Source organism: Zea mays, chromosome 2, assembly GCF_902167145.1.
Source record: "Zea mays cultivar B73 chromosome 2, Zm-B73-REFERENCE-NAM-5.0, whole genome shotgun sequence".
In the NCBI taxonomy this organism is placed as follows: domain Eukaryota; kingdom Viridiplantae; phylum Streptophyta; class Magnoliopsida; order Poales; family Poaceae; genus Zea; species Zea mays.
Window position 1 is genome coordinate 6,430,665 of NC_050097.1, and position 24,744 is coordinate 6,455,408.

Here is a 24,744-nt window from a genome sequence, read left to right on the forward strand (position 1 = left end):
GGACCTTCCTAAGAATTGGCACGTCCCTGATGTACTCTTCCTATCGACCTTACATCCAGCATAGTCGGAATCTGAGTACCCAATCAAGTCAAAGTTAGACCCCTTTGGATACTAGATCCCGAAGCAAGGCGTAGCGACTAAATATCGAAGAATTCACTTCACAGCCACTAAGTGACACTCCTTCGGATCGGATTGAAATCTAGCACACATGCATACGCTAAGCATAATATCCGGTCTACTAGCACATAGATAAAGCAGAGAACCTATCATGGACCGGTATGCTTTTTGATCAACGGACTTACCACCTTTGTTGAGGTCGGTGTGCCCGTCAGTTCCCATCGGCGTCTTTGCGGGCTTGGCGTCCTTCATCCCAAACCGCTTTAGCACGTCTTGCGTGTACTTTGTTTGGGAGATGAAAGTGCCGTCTTTGAGTTGCTTCACTTGGAACCAAGGAAGTAGGTCAACTCGCCCATCATCGACATCTCGAATTTCTGCGTCATCACCCTGCTAAACTCTTCACAAGACTTTTGGTTAGTAGAACCAAATATTATGTCGTCGACATAAATTTGGCACACAAAAAGATCACCATCGCAAGTCTTAGTGAAAAGAGTTGGATCGGCTTTCCCAACCTTGAAAGCATTAGCAATTAAAAAGTCTCTAAGGCATTCATACCATGCTCTTGGGGCTTGCTTAAGTCCATAGAGCGCCTTAGAGAGCTTACACACGTGGTCGGGGTACCGTTCATCCTCGAAGCCAGGGGGTTGCTCCACGTACACCTCCTCCTTGATCGGCCCGTTGAGGAAGGCGCTCTTCACATCCATTTGGTACAACCTGAAAGAATGGTGAGCGGCATATGCTAGCAAAATGCGAATTGACTCTAGCCTAGCCATAGGAGCAAAAGTCTCCTCAAAGTCCAAACCTGCGACTTGGGCATAACCTTTTGCCACAAGTCGAGCCTTGTTCCTCGTTACCACCCCGTGCTCATCCTGTTTGTTGCGGAACACCCACTTGGTTCCCACAACATTTTGCTCGGGACGAGGCACCAGTGTCCAAACTTCATTGCGCTTGAAGTTGTTGAGTTCCTCCTGCATGGCCAACACCCAGTCCGGATCTAGCAAGGCCTCTTCTACCCTGAAAGGCTCAATAGAAGAGACAAAAGAGTAATGCTCACAAAAATTAACTAATCTCGAGCGAGTAGTTACTCCCTTGCTAATATCACCCAATATCTGGTCGACGGGATGATCCCTTTGAATCGTCGCTCGAACTTGGGTTAGAGGTGCCTGAGGTGCTTCTTCCTCTTCAACTTGAACATCCTGTGCTCCCCCTTGATCATGCGCCTCCACTTGAGGTACCTGTTCGTCACCTTGGGTTGGGGAATGCACCATAGTTGAGGAAGACGGTTGATCTTGCTCCAAATGTTCCTGAGGCCGTACATCTCCAATCGCCATGGTGCGTATTGCGGCCGTTGGAACGTCTTCTTCATCTACATCATCAAGATCAACAACTTGCTCTCTTGGAGAGCCATTAGTCTCATCAAATACAACGTCGCTAGAGACTTCAACCAAACCCGATGATTTGTTGAAGACCCTATACGCCTTTGTATTTGAATCATAACCTAATAAAAACCCTTCTACGGCTTTGGGAGCAAATTTGGAATTCCTACCCTTCTTCACTAGAATGTAGCATTTACTCCCAAATACACGAAAGTACGATACATTGGGTTTGTTACCAGTCAGCAGCTCATAAGAAGTCTTCTTGAGGAGGCGGTGTAGGTAGACCCTGTTGATGGCGTGGCAAGCCGTGTTCACAGCTTCCGACCAAAAGCACTCGGGGGTCTTGAACTCTCCAAGCATAGTCCTCGCCATATCTATGAGCGTCCTATTCTTCCTCTCTACCACACCATTTTGCTAAGGTGTGTAGGGAGCGGAGAACTCGTGCTTGATCCCCTCCTCCTCAAGGAACTCCTCCACTTGAAGATTCTTGAATTCGGACCCGTTGTCGCTCCTTATCTTCTTCACCTTGAGCTCAAACTCATTTTGAGCTCTCCTGAGGAAGCGCTTGAGGGTCCCTTGGGTTTCAGACTTGTCCTGCAAAAAGAACACCCAAGTGAAGCGGGAAAAATCATCAACAATAACTAGCTAGACCATACTTACTTCCTCCTATGCTCAGATAGGCGACGGGTCCGAAGAGGTCCATATGTAGCAACTCCAGGGGTCTTGATGTTGTCATCACATTCTTGGTGTGATGAGAGCCTCCCACCTGTTTCCCTGCTTGACAAGCTGCACAGGGTCTATCTTTTTCGAAATAAACATTGGTTAGACCTATCACGTGTTCTCCTTTTAGAAGCTTGTGGAGGTTCTTCATCCCCACATGTGCTAAGCGGCGATGCCACAACCAGCCCATGCAAGTCTTAGCCATTAAGCATGCATCTAGACCGACCTCTTCTTTTGCAAAATCAACTAAGTAAAGCTTGCCGTCTAGTACACCCTTAAAAGCTAGTGAACCATCACATCTTCTAAAGACAGACACATCTACATTTGTAAATAAACAGTTATATCCCATATTGCATAATTGACTAACAGATAGCAAATTATATCCAAGAGACTCTACTAAAAACACATTAGAGATAGAGTGCTCATTTGAGATTGCAATTTTACCTAACCCTTTTACCTTGCCTTGATTCCCATCACCGAATATTATTGAATCTTGGGAATCTTTATTCTTGACGTAGGAGGTGAACATCTTCTTCTCCCCCGTCATATGGTTTGTGCATCCGCTGTCAATAATCCAGCTTGAACCCCCGGATGCATAAACCTGCAAGGCAAATTTAGGTTTGGGTCTTAGGTACCCAACTCATGTTGGGTCCTGCAAGGTTAGCACAAATATCCTTAGGGACCCAAATGCAAGTTTTGTCTCCCTTGCATCTTGCCCCTAATTTTCTAGCAACTATCTTCCTATCCTTTCTACAAATAGCAAAAGAAGCATTTAAAGCATGATATATTGTAGAAGGTTTATTAACTTTCCTAGGAACATTAACAACATTTCTCCTAGGCATATTATGAATAACATTTCTCCTACCAACATTTCTATCATGCACATAAGAAGAACTGGAAGCAGACATGGCATGAGAATCAAAGGCATTATATACATTACAACTCCTATAAGCATTTCTAGGTTGTCTTCTATCATAGTACATAAAGGCATGGTTCTTTTGCACACTACTAGCCATAGGGGCCTTCCCTTTCTCCTTGGTGGAGATGGGAGCCTTATGGCTTGTCAAGTTCTTGGCTTCCCTCTTGTAGCCAAGACCATCCTTAATTGAGGGGTGTCTACCAATCGTGTAGGCATCCCTAGCAAATTTTAGCTTGTCAAATTCATTCTTGCTAGTCTTAAGTTGGGCATTAAGACTAGCTAATTCATCATTTAATTTGGAAATTGAAACTAAATGATCACTACAAGCATCAATGTCAAAATCTTTACACCTATTACAAGTTTCAACAATTTCTACACAAGGATTAGATTTACTAGCTACTTCTAGTTTAGCATTTAAATCATCATTAAAACTTTTTAACTTAGCAATAGTTTCATGACAAGAAGATAATTCACTAGAGAGCATTTCATTCCTCTTAATTTCTAGAGCAAGAGATTTCTGAGCTTCTACAAATTTATCATGTTCTTCATACAACAAATCCTCTTGCTTTTCTAAAAGTATATTCCTATCATTCAAGGCATCAATCAATTCATTAATTTTGTCTACCTTGGTTCTATCTAATCCCTTGAATAAGCATGAGTAATCTATCTCATCATCATCACTAGACTCATCCTCACTTGAAGAAGTATAAGTACTAGTATTATGAGTGCTTACTTTCTTCTCCCTTGCCATGAGGCAAGTGTGACGCTCGTTGGGGAAGAGGGATGACTTGTTGAAGGCGGTGGCGGCGAGTCCTTCATTGTCGGAGTCGGACGAAGAGCAGTCCGAATCCCACTCCTTGCCAAGATGAGCCTCGCCCTTTGCCTTCTTATAGTTCTTCTTTTTCTCCCTCTTGTTCCCTTGATCCTGATCACTATCATTGTCGGGACAGTTAGCAATAAAATGACCAAGCTTACCGCATTTGAAGCATGAGCGCTTCCCCTTGGCTTTGGTCTTGCTTGGCTGTCCCTTGCGACCTTTAAGCACCGTCTTGAATCTTTTGATGATGAGAGCCATCTCTTCATCATTAAGTCCGGCCGCCTCAATCTGTGCCACCTTGCTAGGTAGCGCCTCCTTGCTTCGTTTTGCCTTGAGAGCAAGGGGTTGCGGCTCGTTGATCGGACCATTCAAGGCGTCGTCCACGTACCTCGCCTCCTTGATCATCATTCGCCCGCTAACAAATTTCCCAAGAACTTCTTCGGGCGACATCTTGGTGTACCTGGGATTTTCACGTATATTGTTCACCAAATGAGGATCAAGAACGGTAAATGACCTTAGCATTAGGCGGACGACGTCGTGGTCCGTCCATCGCGTGCTCCCGTAGCTCCTTATTTTGTTGATAAGGGTCTTGAGCCGGTTGTATGTTTGTGTCGGCTCCTCGCCCCTTATCATCGCGAACCGTCCAAGCTCGCCTTCCACCAACTCCATTTTGGTGAGCAAGGTGACATCGTTTCCCTCATGAGAGATCTTGAGGGTGTCCCAGATCTGCTTGGCATTGTCCAAGCCGCTCACCTTGTGATACTCGTCCCTGCACAAAGAGGCTAGCAACACAGTAGTAGCTTGTGCATTTTTATGAATCTGTTCATTAATAAACACAGGGCTATCCGAGCTATCAAATTTCATTCCACTTTCCACAATCTCCCAAATGCTTGGATGGAGAGAAAACAGGTGAGTACGCATTTTGTGGCTCCAAAATCCGTAATCCTCTCCATCAAAGTGAGGGGGCTTGCCAAGTGGAATGGGGAGCAATTGAGCATTTGAACTATGCGGGATGCGCGAATAATCGAAAGAAAAGTTTGAGTTAACCGTCTTTCGTCTATCGTAGTCGTCATCGTCCTTTTGGGAGGAGGAAGATTCGTCGCTGTCGTAGTAGACAATTTCCTTAATGCGCCTTGTCTTCTTCTTCCTCCCGTCTTTTCTTTTGTGGCCCGAGCCTGAGTCGGTGGGCCTGTCATTATTGGGCTCGTTGACGAAGGTCTCCTTCTCCTTGTCGTTGATCACCATCCCCTTGCCCTTAGGATCCATCTCTTCGGGCGGTTAGTCCCTTTCTTGAAGAGAATGGCTCCGATACCAATTGAGAGCACCTAGAGGGGGGGTGAATAGGTGATCCTGTAACACTTCAAAAACTTAAGCCACAAAACTTGGTTACTTGTTAGCACAATAATTTTCCAAGTGGCTAGAGAAGGATCTCAACACAACACAATAACTAAGAGATATCAATCACAGAGATGGCACAATGGTTATCCCGTGGTTCGGCCAAGACCAACGCTTGCCTACTCCACGTTGTGGCGTCCCAACGGACGAGGGTTGCAATCAACCCCTCTCAAGCGGTCCAAAGACCAACTTGAATACCACAGTGTTGCTTTGCTTCTCTTAATCCCGTTTGCGAGGAATCTCCACAGCTTGGAGCCTCTCGCCCTTACAAAAGATGTTCACGAAGAATCACAGAGCAAGGGAGGGATTAGCAACTCACACACGACACAAAGATCACAGCGAATACGCACACGCAAAAACCCAGACTTGAGCTCAAGAGACTAGCACACTAGAACGGAGCTCAAATCACTAGAATGTCGAACAAGTGCGCAAGAATGAAGTGAGAGTGATCAATGATGCTCAAAGGATGCTTGGTGTTCTCCTCCATGCGCCTAGGGGTCCCTTTTATAGCCCCAAGGCAGCTAGGAGCCATTGAGCACAAATCTGGAAAGCCATTCTTGCCTTCTGTCATCGGGGGCACCGGACAGTCCGGTGCACACCGGACACTGTCCGGTGCCTGATTTCCTTCCTTAAATAGCGAAGCCGACCGTTGGCAGACTTGGAGCCGTTGGCGCACCGGACATGTCCGGTGCACACCGGACAGTCCGGTGCCATCTTCTAGCCGTTGGCTAAGCCACGTGTCTCGCGCAGATTGCGCGGCCGACCGTTGGCCCAGCCGACCGTTGGCTCACCGGACAGTCCGGTGCACACCGGACAGTCCGGTGAATTTTAGCCATACGTCGCCGGAGAATTCCCGAGAGCGGCCACTTCGCTCGAGCCAGCCTGGCGCACCGGACACTGTCCGGTGCACCACCGGACAGTCCGGTGCTCCCAGACTCAGCAGATTCTTGGCTGCTCGAGCCAAGACATTTCCAATTGGATTTTTCCTGTTTCCAGCACTTAGACACAATACATTAGTCCATAAAACAATGTACTAAGTCTGAGAAACATACCTTTATCCTTGATTTGTACTTTGTCCACCTCTTTACACTTAGGCACTTGTGTTGGACACTAAATCACCAAAACACTTAGAAATGGCCCAAGGGCACATTTCCCTTTCACAAGGAACATAAGGTTCCAAGAGTAACAAATCCGTACAAGAATTTTGTTTGCAACGAGCTCAAGATAAAGAGAAGGAGAATAGAGCTATGAAATCACCAATAAGTTCACCGAACTTCACATCACACCAAGGGTCCTCCAAGTGATTGAAGGGGATGAGATTTGGGGTGTGAGAGGAAGTAAATGCACTTGTTTGAGAGTTGGTCAGCTAAGAATTCATGGATGGGGCAAGAGTGAATGATGAGAGAGAGGGCTAAGGCATATAAAGGAACCCCCAAAAGGTAGCTGACTGTTTGACCTTTCTACTCAAATACTGGTTGAGCCGGTATTGAATTCGGATGAGCTAGTATCCAGTAGAAAAGAATTAGGTCCAGCCACAGGATGATCAACAAGGTGGACTAGGAGAGAAACCAGCTGAGCCAGGTCAAGGACTGGCTGAGCCGGGATCAAATAGAGAAGAATCCGGTTGACTGCTCGTCTGAGCAAGGAGCCAGACCAGGAGGAAACCGACTGAGCCGGTTCAGGGACCCACCATCGGGATCCAACAGAGAGGATCCTTGTCCATGTGCCGGTTGAGTAAGGGGCTCGACCGACTTTCTGCAGAGAGCATCCTCGTCGACAGCCCGACTGAGTAAGGGATTCGAGCGGTTTTCAACATATAGCAACCATGACAAAAAACTTAAGATTTTAGAGGATTTTGAAGATAAAAGTTTGAGCTCATCGCTGAACTTACTCACCTATGTAGATTCCTCTTAATTGAACGATGAATCCTATGACTCAAGAATTATAAAATTTTAAGCGGTCGTCGAACGGAAACACATGAAGCGCGCCATATGATGTAAATAAGTAATCCACAACGTATTTTTATTTGTTTAAACATGGAATCTGTGCTCCTACTATCTTTGAAACAACTGAACACATACTAGGAACAAACTTGTTAGAAACTCTATTTGTTTTGTCATTTAATCACCAAAACCCTCAATCATGGTTGATTGCACTTACAATCTCTCCATTTTTTGTTGATTGATGCCAAAACAAAATACAGTATATATAGATAAAGAATTGTGACTAACAAGATTTCGAATATTTGTGTATGTGTGGCTCCCCCTAAATGTGTGCAGATTTTTTGAAATTCAACATTGACTTAATATGTCAATTTTGCAACACATTTGAAAGTAGCCTAGAGGGGGGGGGGGTGAATAGGCTAATCTGAAAATTTTCACAACAAACTTCGAAAGATTGTTAAATACACAGTTCAACTGGTGCAGGCTGGTTCAACAGCTACATGCGCAAGTTGAACCACTCTGAACCGATCCAACTGTTTTATAAACTTTAGACTATAATCTACTCAAAAAAGTATTTTGCAAGTCCTTTTAAGAAGTGAAGTATAACTAAGTTAGAAGGTGAAGATGAATATATAAAGGCTATATGTCAATCTTGCGAGTAAAAATATCTTAAGTTGAAGACAAGCAAGAACACAAGACACAAGATTTAACCCGAGGTTCGGCCACACCACAAAGGTGTCCTACTCCCCGTTGAGGAGCCCACAAAGGGCCAAGTCTTTTTCAACCCTAATCCTCCAAAAGCCGACCACAAAGGTCAAGGCAATCTCTTCTTATCTTAGCTCAAAGAGCGGGTGATACAAACTTCTTGGGGTCGTCCACAAATTTGGAGACTCCCAAGCAACCTCAAACGGTCTTGAAACCTAGGGTTTCAAGAACACCAAGAACACACAAGAGGAGTTTGCACAAGCTCAAGATTTTAAAAGAGATGGGAGAGGAGAAACCAAATCATGAGCACAAGCACAAACCTCACACCCAAGAGCTCCTCCAACAAGGTTGAATCTTGAGGAAGATTTAAGTGTGAGAGAGAAGGGAGAGAGGAGTGCTTTGTCTCAAGTTAGGTGAGCAATAAATGTGTAAGTGTACAAAAGCCTTGAAGAGAGGGTGGAAGGTTGTATTTATAGCCACGGCTCAAAAACTAGCCGTTTGACCTGTAACCCAGATGAAGACCGGTTGAACCGCCCCCTGGCAGGTCAACAGACTGTCTGCCAGTCTGACTGGCAGACTGACCTGCAGGCTGGTTAGGCATGACAAGACCGATTGAACCGCCCCCTGACAACTCTGGTGATCTGACTGCCAGTATGACTGGCAGACTGCAGGTCAGAAGTCAGAGGGCTCAGAGACCAGTTGAACTGCCCCTCAGGACTAGTTCAGCTGGTCTAGACCAGAGAGTTTAGGAGAGAAAACCCCAGCTCAACTGCCCGGAGACAAGTTCAGCTGGTGTATGGTCAAAGAGGTCCACAACTGAAGTTGAAGTTCAGCTGGAGTTGAGAAAGCTCAACTCAGCTGAAGTCCAGCTCAGCTGAAAAGCTCAGCTGCAGCTGAAGAAGCTCAACTCAGCTGAAGTCAAGTTCAGCTGGAAAGCTTAGCTGTAGTTGAAGAAGTTCAGCTGCTTTTCAGCAAGAAAACTCTAGGTTTCTCAAACCTAACCATGGTCAACCATAGAATGTTAAAGTGATTTTTGGTTTTCAAAAATAGCTTTTGAATTTGGGAACTTTAGCTATAACAAACACCATTACCTGTGCGAAAAATACTAAGGAAGAATTACATCATGCAACTCAAGATTTACATAAAATTTTATATGTCCGTTGCATGAAGTCCTTGTTGCTTCCTTGAGTTCCTGTTGCTTTCTAATCATACACTGGGAACAAAAACTGTTAGTACCCTTATTTGTTTTGTCATTAAATCACCAAAACCCTAACTAGGGGTTGATTGCACTTACAATCCCCCCCTTTTTGGTGATTGATGCCAAAACAATTAAGGTCAAAAGGATAAACATTTGAAATAGTAAAGTTCTTTTGAATGATTGTATGTAGATGGCTCCCCCTAAATGTGTGCATGAATGTGAATCAAGTGAGTTGACATAATATGTCATATGAGCAACACATTTAGAGATAGTGACCAAGTCCATACTAAATACAATCATCCGAGGGGTGCAAGAGTGTCATAAAAGGAGTTGTGATGCATATGACTATCTCTAAACATACATCATTTGTACTTCATAGCAAAGTAATCATTACAAACTGATGGGACAAAGGATGATGGCCAGAAGACCATCATATTACATTGAATAATATGCCAACTGTTTTATTTCAACATTAATAAGAGGGTACAAGCCACAACAGTGGCCAAAACAAAACAATAAACAAAAGAGAAATAAAGAGCTAAAAGAACCACAAACAGAATGACTAGAAATTTGGATTTTCTCCCCCTTTTTGGCAACAAGTACCAAAAAACGAGGAGAGAGGGAGAAGAAAACATAGGAATCAATATCCTCCAGGAAGAGGATAGGACGGAGGATAAGACGAAGGATAGGATGTGTAGTCGGGAAAGAAGGTCTGCATCATGTCTTCCTCGAGTGAGGAGTCCCTAGGGGGCTCATCACCCGTAGAAAAACCGGATGCAGAAGACATACGATGAGGAGGAGGAGGTGGAGGAGGAGGGTGGTGATGGTAACCAGAGCTAGAAGGCCGTGGGTCACCAGGAATAGGTCCCGGACCTGGGTAGGGTGGAGGGGGATAGTGACCAGAGCCGAATGGCCTGGGGTCACCGGGAGTGGGTCCCTGACCCGAATAAGGAGGAGGAGGATGAGGAGGATCCGAGGTGTAGTAGGGGTCATCAAAGTCCTCGACCTCATCCTCCGGGGTAATGAATGGCACACCAAAATCCTGTTTGTGCCACTCATTAAGGTCTGCGGGGAAGGTAGGGGCTGGAGGTGGAGGGGACCTAGGAGGGAGAGGATGACCTGTCTCGGCTGCATAACGAAGAAAATCCTCACGCAGCCGGTCAGTCCTGCGACGGCGCACAGACTCCTCGACCGCCCGAGTGCGGCACATGGCGAAGACGCCAAGAAGGCCCTTGGCCAGACGAATGAAAAGTCCCCAGCCTCGACCCCGTCCCTGGCCCGGACCACTTCCTCTCCCGCTGAGGTCCATCGGACGTGAGGCAGCGGCGGCGCGAGAGGAGGATGGGTGATGTGGAGGCTGAGGAGGTGGCTCATCAGAGGAAGCAGGGCCTCCAGACCCTGAGGGAGCCCGCTTTGTATGAGCAGCTGGGTTGGTGGAATCAACCCAGTAGGGTACGTAGCGGGAGTGTTTGACAGGTTTTTCGAAGTGAGTCTGGGTGACCACTTCGATCATCTTCATGATAAAGGGTGCATGAAGACACCCCTTGAGAGGAGACCAGGAAGCACGAAGGATCTCTTCCCATATCATGTCAAACACATTTATGCGGGTGAGACTGTTAGGAGTAAGGAGGAGAAGGAAGACCTGACTCCCCCTAAGGACGTTCATTTGATTCCCGCCTTTCAGGAGAACGGTCATCCTGGACAAAGAGTTAAGGTACCTGTAGTACCTATACATGTTGGCGGTGGTCCAGAACTCCCGATCCATAGAGACATGAATAAATTCAGTCTCTTCCCGCATGGGCAGCTTAATGTCATGAACTCTCATGTTGCTGCCCTAAATATCAGCATCAGAGAAGCCTAGAATATGGGCAAAACGACGGTAGCTGACTTTGTGCCAGTTCCCCTGGATGAAGAAATACATGACAGGGTAATCATACCCATCAGCTTCTTCATCTACTTTCTTGACCCAGAGGGTGGCATAGAACTGAGCTACCACCTCGTCGTTCCAGGGGTATTCCATTATCATAATATTTTTAACCCCTTTCTCTCTAGGTTACGGAGAGCTGACGTCATGTCAGCATCTCCCATGTTCTCACATCCTTCCCAGTCAATAAACCGATGCCTAACAACTGGATATTTCTTGGACAAAATTGTGGCAGAACCTCCAAGTTATTGGGCCCACATGCACCTGTCCTTGTCCCAAAGACCTCAGACGACTATGCATGTGCACCAGATAACTTAATAGGATCTGTCCGATTGCCCCAAGTACATCGGATAAACCACTTACAACCAAGATCGCGGGATTAAGTAATACAAATCACGCACACCAATATTTTTGCAGCGGAAATCTTACTACCAAATTTTACAAGTTACAAAAGTTTTACATTATTTTATCAGAGTGATTACAAAAGTATAAGTTTGAAATATATGCTAGCTCAAATGACCATCCTCAATAAGAAGTATAGAAGAAGTACTTAGACTTATAAGAAGGCCGAGCCCACCGACACTTAATACCATCAATAGCAGCACAAAGTTAGAACCTGAAAAACAACAGGTAATAAAACCCTGAGTATGGAATTACTCAGCAAGACTTACCCGACCAAAGAAAAGACTCTCAAGGGTATGCTGGCTAGAGGGATTCAAGGTATGGCTTATCAAGAATCAAAGACTCTATTTTACAGAAAAGCTTACTAGGAGTGGATCCTTAAAATCCAATTTTATTGTCAGGTTAGGCAAAGTTACCTGCATCTAGAGTTCTTTCTACCCTAGTTCAAGCACTTGGCCTATACTAGCCAATTTCTTATCAACCCTTCGTCTTCACTGGATTGCTACGTGTAGGGCAGTGACCAAGTCTTCATAACCGCGAAGGTACGGCGATCCGAATCGATTATACTCAGCTGAGGATCTCCAATCACACGACATATGTAGCACTTGACCCTTGCATATGTCAACTCACCACCGGGGTTCTTAAGACCAGATCAGGTTCACGCCAACCGAGAGCACAGATACACCACCGTCCAGCCTCTTGCCACGGAGGGTACACGCTACTCTCGCCATCTCTCCACTCCCATTGCGTGGTATCTTATTCTGGTATTAGTCTGCCCGAGGCAAACCTTACCCATGACGAGGCATGTGACCAGTTAAAGGGTCCTCGATCATCAAGCCTACATCGGCACGGTCCTTAATTGACTCAGACAGAGACACTACACCGAGACTCCTTTCTCGTGCAAGTCAACCGCCCGATCTTAGCTTTATTATTTTCAACCCAAAGTTTGGTACCTGGCAGAGGTACATCTTTTCCGATGTTGAACCCATCAAGGCCTTTGACAGATTCACCATCAAGTTTTATTTTTGAAAACATTCCCACCCACTAAAGCATCACCTTTGTTTTAAAACAAAACATTTTTGTTTTTTCTAGAGCAAGGCTAAGCATCAAAAATTCTTTTCAAAAAGGGTATCAAGGAAGGGTAATCAATTTTTCAAGGAAGGAAATGCATCAACGGTTTAGCACACAACTCCTATCACCTAATGCATCAAACAAGGTGATAAAGATTTTAAAACTTCAAGGAGGTGGCAAATGCACTGAGGCTTGCCTAAATAACACTAGGTTAGTGTTTGTTAGACGATGTCCGCTTGACGAGTATCCCTCGTTCTGATACTTGTTTCGTCGGTCCATCAGCATCACCATGCGGAGTAGCCCGCGCTTGGGGTCGACTTGGGTCGTCTTCCGCATCACGCAATTATTTATTGTACCTCACGAAATGCACGATGCACATGTATGAGCACGAGTATAAGATAGATAACCTACACTAACAAGGATGAAACACTTAAAACCAAGCATTAAGCATCATGGATATCACAGCAGGGCATTGATTCCATACAATTTAGACGAAACCCACCATATGCTATACTTTGACTAGACACTAGAAACCAAACACAAGACCTACTTTCCGTAATGTTACTTCGACCACACACCAGATACGGAGCATCGTTTTAATTCTTCTTGCTACTACTTCTCCTCACTCCACAACAAAGAACCAATTTAAACCTAATCGACATATACATCTACCACAATATTCCCTTGTATAACTTATATTTCAATCCTAAGCTTTACGCGATACAATTACTTCACCATCACGAACACAATTATACCATATATATATATATATATATATATATATATATATATATATATATATATATATATATATATATATATATATATATATATATATATATATATATATATATATATACCAATATTCTTTTTACTGAAAGTAGTAATCCAAATTTTTGTTCCTATATCAAAACCCTTTTTTATCGTAAATATATATACATCTTTATAAATGATTAAAATATTTCATCATCACACATGCCTACTAAAATTCTACTCCGTACACAATTCAGCTAATCGACCGGAATAGCGAACTAATTCGTCATAGCTGAATCTGGCTCGATAACCGCAAGAACTGCGAAGTCGACGAGAGTTTCGTGACTCACGCAATTTATCGAGCACCTAATGAGCATCACACTAGCACATTAATTTATTTAACGTTCGAACTATTCTAAACAATTCATCAACTTACCATTTCAACAGCTGACACGAATCCGCGAGATTGGTAGCGATTTTCCGATCCAGGTAATTTGTCGAGCGCTTAGTGAATATCGCGCTGCTAGCTTCGTCTTCACCCGATTCTTGGGATTTCTTGTTGACGCAAGGGACGACGACGACTTTTAGCTGAAGTCGGGAGCGAGCTGGTGAGGTGGGGTTTGAGCAGAGGATGACGTGTTTGACGACTCGACGGCAAACGACACGACGACGAGCTGGGCAGGATCCGAGCTAATAAGTATAGTATGGGATAGCGACCAGCACGATGGACGAACTAAGTCGCGACGAGGTCGACCGACGAGGGAAAATAAGGAACACGACAGTCAGTCGGCGAACTAAAGATTGGGAGCGACAACCGATGAAGAGCTTATCTCCAGAGAGCCACGCGAGGGAAGCTGAAAATTAATCCGACAGTGGTTCAGCGGCAACTGATGGCCGGTAGAGGAACGCGGCTGCGCGCAGAGGAGCAGGGAGAAGACTGTTGGTTTCCCATTTAGCGAGCAGGTGGTGCACGGGGTTGACGATTTAAACATGCGGAGACATGGACCATCAGGGAATCACAGCGAGACGGTAACATCACGGCGACGCGCTAGCGCTAAAGGCTGAGCAGGAAACCCAAGTTTGACGGCGAGCAGGGAGACATGTCAAAACCCCGGACGCGACGGCGATTTCACACCGAGGCGACCAACTTCGGATCCGGAGCAGGCCGAACGCGACAGCAAGCGTGGCACAATCCGAGCAGGGTAGGAAGGAGAGAGATCCGCACGGCGAGGAGACTCCACGTCACAGAGAAAAACAAGGAGCAGGGACTGGGTGCGGCACGCTGGAGAAATACCGTGCGCATGGAGCAGAGAATCGCTCGGCTGAGCGCACTGGAGCAGCAGGGCGATTGCCGTGGCATGGAATAGCAAGAAGAAGCGACCGGCGCCGAGGGACACGACCAGCACCATGGGGGCAAGCCGAGGGGTGCCGAGTGGAGCTGGGACGGCCAGCCCGATGGTGAAGACGCGCAGCGAGGGACGACCGGGCTGGAGCAGGTAGCGCGCCATGGATGGAGTCTGCAGGGGATTCGGCCGGGCTGGGCAAGCGGCGCAGCTGTCAAGCAGGGAGCGCAAGTCGTGGATTCCACGAGCAGGGCGCGTCGCCGTCAGTGAGTCACCGCCACCAACACCAACCCACCACCACCGCGCGCCATGGAAGACAGGGCAGGGCGGCGGCCATGAAAGCTCCAGGCCGGCGCGGCACTGGAGGAGCTCAGGACGCGCAGACGACTCGGCAACGCGCGGCAGAGAGAGAAATCCAAGCGCAGCGGAGTTGGGGGAGCAGAGCTCTAGCCGAGAGCCATGGGAAGGCCTTGGCTGGGGGCGAGCAGAGCTGGGACAGGGACCAGCTCGGCCGGCGCGGGGAAGAAGACGAGGGCGCTGGAGAATCGACGTGCAGGCTGCCGAGATGAGGGAGAGAGAAGTGGCTGAAGAAGATAAGGCCGAGGGAGAGTTCTAGGCGGCTCGGGGAAGAAGATGGCCGGAGTGGTGGGATCTTTTTTTCCCAAAGCACACAAGCGGCGCGATCTTTTTTTCCAAAGCACACGAGCGACGCGTAGGATAAGGCTGGGAGAGATTTTTGTTCAGATTTTTTTACATTCCTCCCCTTTTATAAATAAAATTGCAGATATTTTGAATTGGTATTTTTAGCGATGATTAAAGGGTCGAATAATTAGGATTGACAACAACAATTGGGCAGGATTTGATTTGGCGAATTTTCCGGAATCTGAGGAGTTTTCACCCGTTATTTATATTTAGAGATTCAGATCGAGATGAGAAACACACAGACCGAACTAAACGGGATCGACTTGGATATTTAATCTATGCTTAACTCGTCTAACCTGATAAATCTCATCGTCAAATTCTAATGAATTTTATTTGGGACACAGATCACAAATGTGGATTGGGCTTCCAATTTCGCATTCGTTTTCTCTGTATAACTTTTATTCAGACCGCGACTCGACATATCGCAAAATAAACGTGCGATATCGATGCGGCATCGAGATTTTAGACCGTATTTAATCCAATCTAGTTTTTACAAGTCTCATCAGCTGTTGATCATTGCTTTAACGTCAAGGATCACATGCTGAGAGAAACAATTTAATTAATGCGCTGGCGCATTACTCTTTTCGGACAGCGTGGGGCTCCAAATTTTTACATAAAATCAGAAGTTTCCTGATTTTCGAATTCACTTACACGCGTGATCCGAACAGTTCAAAATTCGCCAGCGACGAAGGTTCGATAATCCAAAAGCTTCATGAACCCTTTTTAATTGCTTAGATTGTGGAAGATGAAAATGGCACCAAACTTGAACTCTTGCGAGATGATTAAAATTTAGTGTCCACTTTATTTACTGAGATCCCGTGCTTAAATCCATAATCGCTGTTTACGAAAGATAAACACCTGGGGTGTTACAGCCCTCCCCCCTTAAAAGAATCTTGTCCCGAGATTCAGAGCGAAAGACTTTTAAGAGCAGAGAAGCATGTAACCCATGTCCATATCAGTGATAACCCTAAGACAGTTTCAAGCAAAGGCGAGTGTCTCAGGATGTGGTTTCTCTAGCGGACATAACATATATCGACTTAAGCCAATTTAGAGATGTCCACCAATAGAGACGATGTCTGCCAGAGGAACACATAAGGTTCCATGTGTGTAGTTTGCTTTCTCTGATGACACTGTACTATTTGAGTCTGTTGAGTGAGCGATTAATACACGATTTTACCCAAACAGAATCAGATGCACCATCTTGGGTAAAACACACAGAAGGATGTTTACCAACAAGTGGTCACAGTGAGTTCGTAGCACACGAGACAGATGTGGATGTCGAATACTGTCGCGGTTAACATGTGGCTAACCCGAGAATTCAAGTCCACGAAAGATGGTAGACTCGAGAGAACCACCAGCGGAGGGATCTGTAGATACGGACTTTGCAACCAGTCCGTTTTATCTAGCACTATTCATGGCTCGACTTAATCACTCATGCTCGAAAAAGCACACGTGAGACGATCGAGGCACGACTAGAACGATGATTAGGTGGTTACTAGTCGAATTAGTCTCGATTCTTGTAAGTACTTTCTTCAGGGTGGTTTGAACCGAAGTGAGTTTAGACAACTCGACAAAACGATCTCTAAACTCAACCTTCATTCATTGGCCAGTTACAAGTTAGTCAAAACCAACTTGTTGAACTACTTTTGACATTGGCATGTCCTCTCAGTACCATCGGTAAGCCAAGGGTTGAGAGTTCACTTTTGTTAACGGGAGATCATGCACTTGGGTAGAAATCCATTTGGTCAGGTTGTTCATCCGTTTCTTCATGCGAGATGAACTGACTTGGTTCAAGAATACATGGATTAAATAAGAGAGCGAATGAACAAACTCCTGCATCTCAATAGCAAGGAAAATCAATCTCCATTTTGAGAACTAAGTAGTTGTCTCTCAACACTAAAAGTTCCAAGGCTTCACCCTTACACAAAGGATGTAAAGGGAAGTTGTATGAGTATTCACTACCAAGATCAAAAGAAAAGAGATCACACATAAAAGTGGTATGCCCCTTTTGATCCAACGGAGATGATAGATGTTGCTCGGTCACTTGACAAACAATTTAGAAATTGTTTCAAGGAAGATATCCACAGAAGATAACACACTAGTGTAATTCTATAACGGATCATGACTAGAGACTTCGATATCGGCAAGCGCCAAGCAGCAGAACCTTGCGTGTACATTCACAAGGGGCTCTCATTTTCGCCGCGGTACCATAAGTCCTTAACCATGACACCATTACAAAACTGGCCCCAATAATGAATCTCACGTGGTAAGAACAATTTGTGCAGAGATAACATATCGATATAGTCTCATAATGGATTATGACTACTAACGGTGATACCAGCGCGTGCCAAGTAGCGCAACCATGTGCTGATCACCCACAGGAGGCCCTTGGTTTTGGCGAATCATCAATTTTAGTCATAACGCCAATACCAGACATAACTAATAAGAAATCTCACGCGACACAAATGAATTGGGCAAGGGTGACAATATACAAAGAGATACTCCACCCGTAAGAATGGTTACAAGTAGAGAGCCAAACAGATCATGGCCCGATGAAATGAACAAGGCATGTCCATAACCTAAACTTGATGAAAGGAGTACGAGGGGAGACTATTAATTCAGCCCAAACATATTTTATGCCCATCATAGAGATTACAAGGTCAAGGATTAATATCTGATTAGATACGGAGGGAAACAATCACAAGGTTAAGTTGGTATGCCTTCGATAGATATGAGGAAACCAAAGGCATCAAACTCAAGAAAATGATCGGTCATGTCTTTCCTGGGTTAGGTTGATAAAGCGACATGGCGATCCTTAAATACAGGCAAACTGGAATAGAGACATCAGCTTGCACAAATCGAATTAGGGCATGGTCTATGATGGAAATATGACTCGAAATTCTTATTTTAAGCTTGAGTACCCTCTTTGTCCAACGAAGAAATTATCTAAGCATTTATTTGCATAAGTTTGGGTCATGGAAGGGTAATGGAAAAATCAACTTTGCGTCAAGGTTCACTAAATAAGAACATAGCCTAATTTTCGGTTTAGGCAACCAAACTATTAACCCTCTATCGGCACATCAACACAAGAGCACACATAAAGCACCCTAAGAGGTCACCTAAAAAATGGAGGACACCTATTTCATCGAAGTTCATAATTCAGCATTACACCATATTATCTACAATCAATGGTTACTGGAATAAAGACGAGAGAAGCATCTTGGGTGTATAGGTGACAAACATGATGCGACAATCAGGATGCATGCTCGTTCTATACATCCTCACAAATTTTGCCAACACATGTGGCAATAGCGTTCTATCTCGGTGGCATCCTTACGACTCTCACAGTATTTTGCTAGTCGTCAGCTACACATACATTTTCGAGGTTAGTGTACCTGCAGAAAAATCCATCACAACCCATTTTCCAATGATGCAAGTTACACATGACAGTTTATCACAGTTTATACTCCATATATTGCTATATGGAGGCCAGCTCATCATTAAGCACCGAGCCACACATAGGCGCTGTTGCCACACTTTAACCATAGGGCAACTCATTATGGTAACTCACCTTCTTACCTGAGCGTAGGTGCGTCGTTACAAGTACATTACACTTCTCAGTATTCCCATGTCTGCATACCCATACACATCCATGGGGTACTGAATTCCCGGAAAAGTAAATACTCCATATCGCAGCCTTCATATATACATATGTGGAACATGTATATAATCAAGCGCAACAATTAAACACTCCCCTAGACCGACATTTGTTCGGTCATGCTCTCACAACTCACCTTACCTTGAGCGTCGATCCATTTAGAACTGAATGGCCTTAAAAATAACAATACACATGTATGCAATACCCCCGGTTGTGGGTTAGTGGTTTTCAACTAAGCCACCTGGTAGTCCTTAGTATAGGGCTTAACAGAGGATGTCGCTAGCATTATAGTTTTTCAAAGCCAAACAATGTGTTTAGTTGAAAATAGGTTTTCTAAAACCAAACCTTTTGTTTTGAAAATATGTATGTGACAGTATATACTTAATCTTGCTCCGATACCAGCCTGTGGCAGAACCTCCAAGTTATTGGGCCCACATGCACCTGTCCTTGTCCCAAAGACCTCAGACGGCTATGCATGTGCACCGGATAACTTAATAGGATCTGTCTGATTGCCCTAAGGACATCGGATAAACCACTTACAACCAAGATCGCGGGATTAAGTAATACAAATCACACACACCAATATTTTTGCAGCGAAAATCTTACTACCAAATTTTACAAGTTACAAAAGTTTTACATTACTTTATCGGAGTGATTACAAAAGTATAAGTTTGAAATATATGCTAGCTCAAATGACCATCCTCAATAAGAAGTATAGAAGAAGTACTTAGACTTATAAGAAGGCCGAGCCCACCGGCACTTAATACCATCAAGAACAGCACAAAGTTAGAACCTGAAAAACAACAGGGAATAAAACCCTGAGTATGGAATTACTCAACAAGACTTACCCGACTAAAGAAAAGACTCTCAAGGGTATGCTGGCTAGAGGGATTCAAGGTATGGCTTATCAAGAATCAAAGACTCTGTTTTGCAGAAAAGCTTACTAGGAGTGGATCCTTAAAATCCAATTTTATTGTCAGGTTAGGTAAAGTTACCTGCATCTAGAGTTCTTTCTACCCTAGTTCAAGCACTTGGCCTATACTAGCCAATTTCTTATCAACCCTTCGTCTTCACTGGATTGCTACGTGTAGGGCAGTGACCAAGTCTTCATAACCGCGAAGGTACGGCGATCCGAATCGATTATACTCAGCTGAGGATCTCCAATCACACGACATATGTAGCACTTAACCCTTGCATATGTCAACTCGCCACCGGGGTTCTTAAGACCAGATCAGGTTCACGCCAACCGAGAGCACAGATACACCACCGTCCAGCCTCTTGCCATGGAGGGTACACGCTACTCTCGCCATCTCTCCACTCCCATTGCGTGGTATCTTATTCTGGTATTAGTCTGCCCGAGGCAAACCTTACCCATGACGAGGCATGTGACCAGTTAAAGGGTCCTCGATCATCAAGCCTACATCGGCACGGTCCTTAGTTGACTCAGACAGAGACACTACACCGAGACCCCTTTCTCGTGCAAGTCAACCGCCCGGTCTCAGCTTTATTATTTTCAACCCAAAGTTTGGTACGTGGCAGAGGTACATCTTTTCCGATGTTGAACCCATCAAGGCCTTTGACAGATTCACCATCAGGTTTTATTTTTGAAAACATTCCCACCCACTGAAGCATCACCTTTGTTTTAAAACAAAACATTTTTGTTTTTTCTAGAGCAAGGCTAAGCATCAAAAATTCTTTTCAAAAAGGGTATCAAGGAAGGGTAATCAATTTTTCAAGGAAGGAAATGCATCAACGGTTTAGCACACAACTCCTATCACCTAATGCATCAAACAAGGTGATAAAGATTTTAAAACTTCAAGGAGGTGGCAAATGCACCGGGGCTTGCCTGAATAACACTAGGTTAGTGTTTGTTAGACGATGTCCGCTTGATGAGTATCCCTTGTTCTGATACTTGTTTCGTCGGTCCATCAGCATCACCATGCGGAGTAGCCCGCGCTTGGGGTCGACTTGGGTCGTCTTCCGCATCACGCGATTATTTATCGTACCTCATGAGATGCACGATGCACATGTATGAGCACAAGTATAAGATAGATAACCTACACTAACAAGGATGAAACACTTAAAACCAAACATTAAGCATCATGGATATCACAGCAGGGCATTGATTCCATACAATTTAGACGAAACCCGCCATATGCTATACTTTGACTAGACACTAGAAACCAATCACAAGACCTACTTTCTGTAATGTTACTTCGACCACCCACCAGATATGGAGCATCATTTTAATTCTTCTTGCTACTACTTCTCCTCACTCCACAACAAAGAACCAATTTAACCCTAATCGACATATACATCTACCACAATATTCCCTTGTATAACTTATATTTCAATCCTAAGCTTTACGCGATACAATTACTTCACCATCGCGAACACAATTATACCATATATATATATATCTACCAATATTCTTTTTACTGAAAGTAGTAATCCAAATCTTTGTTCCTATATCAAAACCCTTTTTTATCGTAAATATATATACATCTTTATAAATGATTAAAATATTTCATCATCACACATGCCTACTAAAATTCTACTCTGTACACAATTCAGCTAATCGACCGGAATAGCGAACTAATTCGCCATAGCTGAATCTAGCTCGATAACCGCAAGAACTGCGAAGTCGACGAGAGTTTCGTGACTCACGCAATTTATCGAGCACCTAATGAGCATCACACTAGCACATTAATTTATTTAACGTTCGAACTATTCTAAACAATTCATCAGCTTACCGTTTCAACAGCTGACACGAATCCGCGAGATTGGTAGCGATTTTCTGATCCAGGCAATTTGTCGAGCGCTTAGTGAATATCGCGCTGCTAGCTTCGTCTTCACCCGATTCTTAGGATTTCTTGCTGACGCGCGGGACGACGACGACTTTCAGCTGAAGTCGGGAGCGAGCTGGTGAGGTGGGGTTTGAGCAGAGGATGACGTGTTTGACGACTCGACGACAAACGACGCGACGATGAGCTGGGCAGGATCCGAGCTAATAGGTACACTATGGGATAGCGACCAGCACGATGGACAAACTAAGTCGCGATGAGGTCGACCGACGAGGGAAAATAAGGAACACGACAGTCAGTCGGCGAACTAAAGATTGGGAGCGACAGCCGATGAAGAGCTTATCTCCAGAGAGCCGCGCGAGGGAAGCTGAAAATTAATCCGACAGTGGTTCAGCGGCAACTGATGGCCGGTAGAGGAACGCGGCTGCGCGCAGAGGAGCAGGGAGAAGACTGTTGGTTTCCCATTTAGCGAGCAGGTGGTGCACGGGGTTGACGATTTGAACATGCGGAGACACGAACCATCAGGGAATCACGGCGAGACGGTAACATCACGACGACGCGCTAGCGCTAAAGGCTAAGCAGGGAACCCAAGTTTGACGGCAAGCAGGGAGACATGTCAAAACCCCGGACGCGACAGCGATTTCACACCGAGGCGACCAACTTCGGATCCAGAGCAGGCCGAACGCGACAGCAAGCGCGACACAATCCGAGCAGGGTAGGAAGGAGAGAGATCCGCGTGGCGAGGAGACTCCACGTCCCAGAGAAAAACAAGGAGCAGGGACTGGGCGCGGCATGCTGGAGAAATACCGCGTGCACGGAGCAGAGAATCGCTCGGCTGAGCGCACTGGAGCAGCAGGGCGATTGCCGCGGCATGGAATAGCAAGAAGAAGCGACCGACGCCGAGGGACACGGCCAGCACCATCGGGGCAAGCCGAGGGGGCGCCCAGTGGAGCTGGGACGGCCAGCCCGACGGCGAAGACGCGCAGAGAGGGACGACCAGGCTGGAGCAGGTAGCGCGCCATGGATTATCCCCCTTTGGCATTAAGCACCAAAACGGGATTATTATTGGCCCTTAAACCCTATTGCCTCACCAAAATCTTCAATTAAGAGTAAAAAGGTAATAAGAGCATGGAGATGAACTTGGAGTACATTACCCTCTCATCGGAGTGCAGTGGAAGTTTTGCATGGTCCAAGTTCACCTTTTCCTTTTCAATCCTCCTTTGAGACTAAATTAAGAAAACTCAAGCACACAGTTAGTCTCAAAGGGTCAAGTTGTAGCATTTCTCCCCCTAAATATGTGCATCATGGACTTGTGAGGTCCGGGGATCCCTTGCACAACTTGAGCACCATGAATAAGCAATAAAGTGCATAATGGAACATGATCAAAGGCATAAAACACATGTATGCGCTATATCAATCCAAGTTACGCGAATCTAAGACATTTAGCTCACTACGCAGCCTGCAAAAGGTCTTCTCATCTAAAGGCTTGGTAAAGATATCGACTAGCTGGTTCTCGGTGCTAACATAAAACACTTCAATATCTCCCTTTTGCTGGTGGTCTCTCAAAAAGTGATGCCGGATGTCTATGCTTTGTGCGGCTATGTTCAACAGGATTGTCCGCCATGCGGATTGCAATCTCGTTGTCACATAGGAGTGGGACTTTGCTCAGATTGTAGCCAAAGTCCCGGAGGGTTTGCCTCATCCAAAGTAGTTGCGCGCAACACTGTCTTGCGGCAACGTACTCGGCCTCAGTGGTGGATAGGGCAACGAAGGTTTGTTTCTTAGAACTCCAAGACACCAGGGACCTTCCTAGGAATTGGCATGTCCCTGATGTACTCTTCCTATCGACCTTACATCCAGCATAGTCGGAGTCTGAGTATCCAATCAAGTCAAAGGTAGACCCCTTTGGATACTAGATCCCGAAGTGTAACACCCACTTTGTAAATTGCTAGAAATAATGCCAATAGAGAAACAATTTCTCCTTATGTGGGTTTAACCTTTATGCATCATCCCAGGTGAACACCATATTCAAAAGCAAATAATTAATAAAAAGAATATATGCCATTAAAATTATGCATCATGCTGGGATTTTCTTTTGTGTGCACATGGTGACAAAATAAAATAATAAATGTGACAAGAAAAATATTAAAGTCCAAAGTGGAATTTAAAATCTAAAGGAAAATTCTAGAATGTAGAAGAGAGAGGAAAGCAAATATTATGTGGATAAAAAAATATAATAATAAATGAGTAAATAAAAAATATATTATTCCTACAATAAGGTGAATTTATATAATGGACTCATAGGTGAATCTCATAACCAAATTCAAATTCAACTTTGAATTCTAAAAAAAACAAAAAGGAAAAGAAAGAAAAAACAAAAGAAAAGTGAGAGGATGGCGTATTGGGCTCGAGATACCTATTTCGGCCCACCAGAAGCAAACCCTGCGCGGCCCATTTCCGAATTTTTCTCTCGCAATAAGCCACTCATCACCTACACACTGATCGGTGGGCCATGTTTGTCGGCCAAACCTGGGTGTGCATCTCCGTGGGTGTCGCTGCCATGTGGGACATACGTCTAGGGCCTCACCCGCGCGCGCTCCACCGACCCTCACGCAGTGTACCGCTGACCTGTGGGCCCCGGTGTCGGCGTTTTCTTCTCCGCAGCAACGCTCTCGCGCGAAACCTCCGCCATGGCGTTGGATCGTTGCGGCTTTTCCTCCCCTTGTTGGCCTCGGACTATAAGAGTCAAGCGCCGCAAACCCTAAATGGCTCCTCGTCCACCTCCGCGATAGCCAATGACGATAGCACCGTGTGCGAGAGAGCGGCGCGGTGAGCGTGAAGTGGGGCTCGCCATTGGTGAATCGTGGCCCGGGGAAGTTTTGGCCGCGATTGTGGCC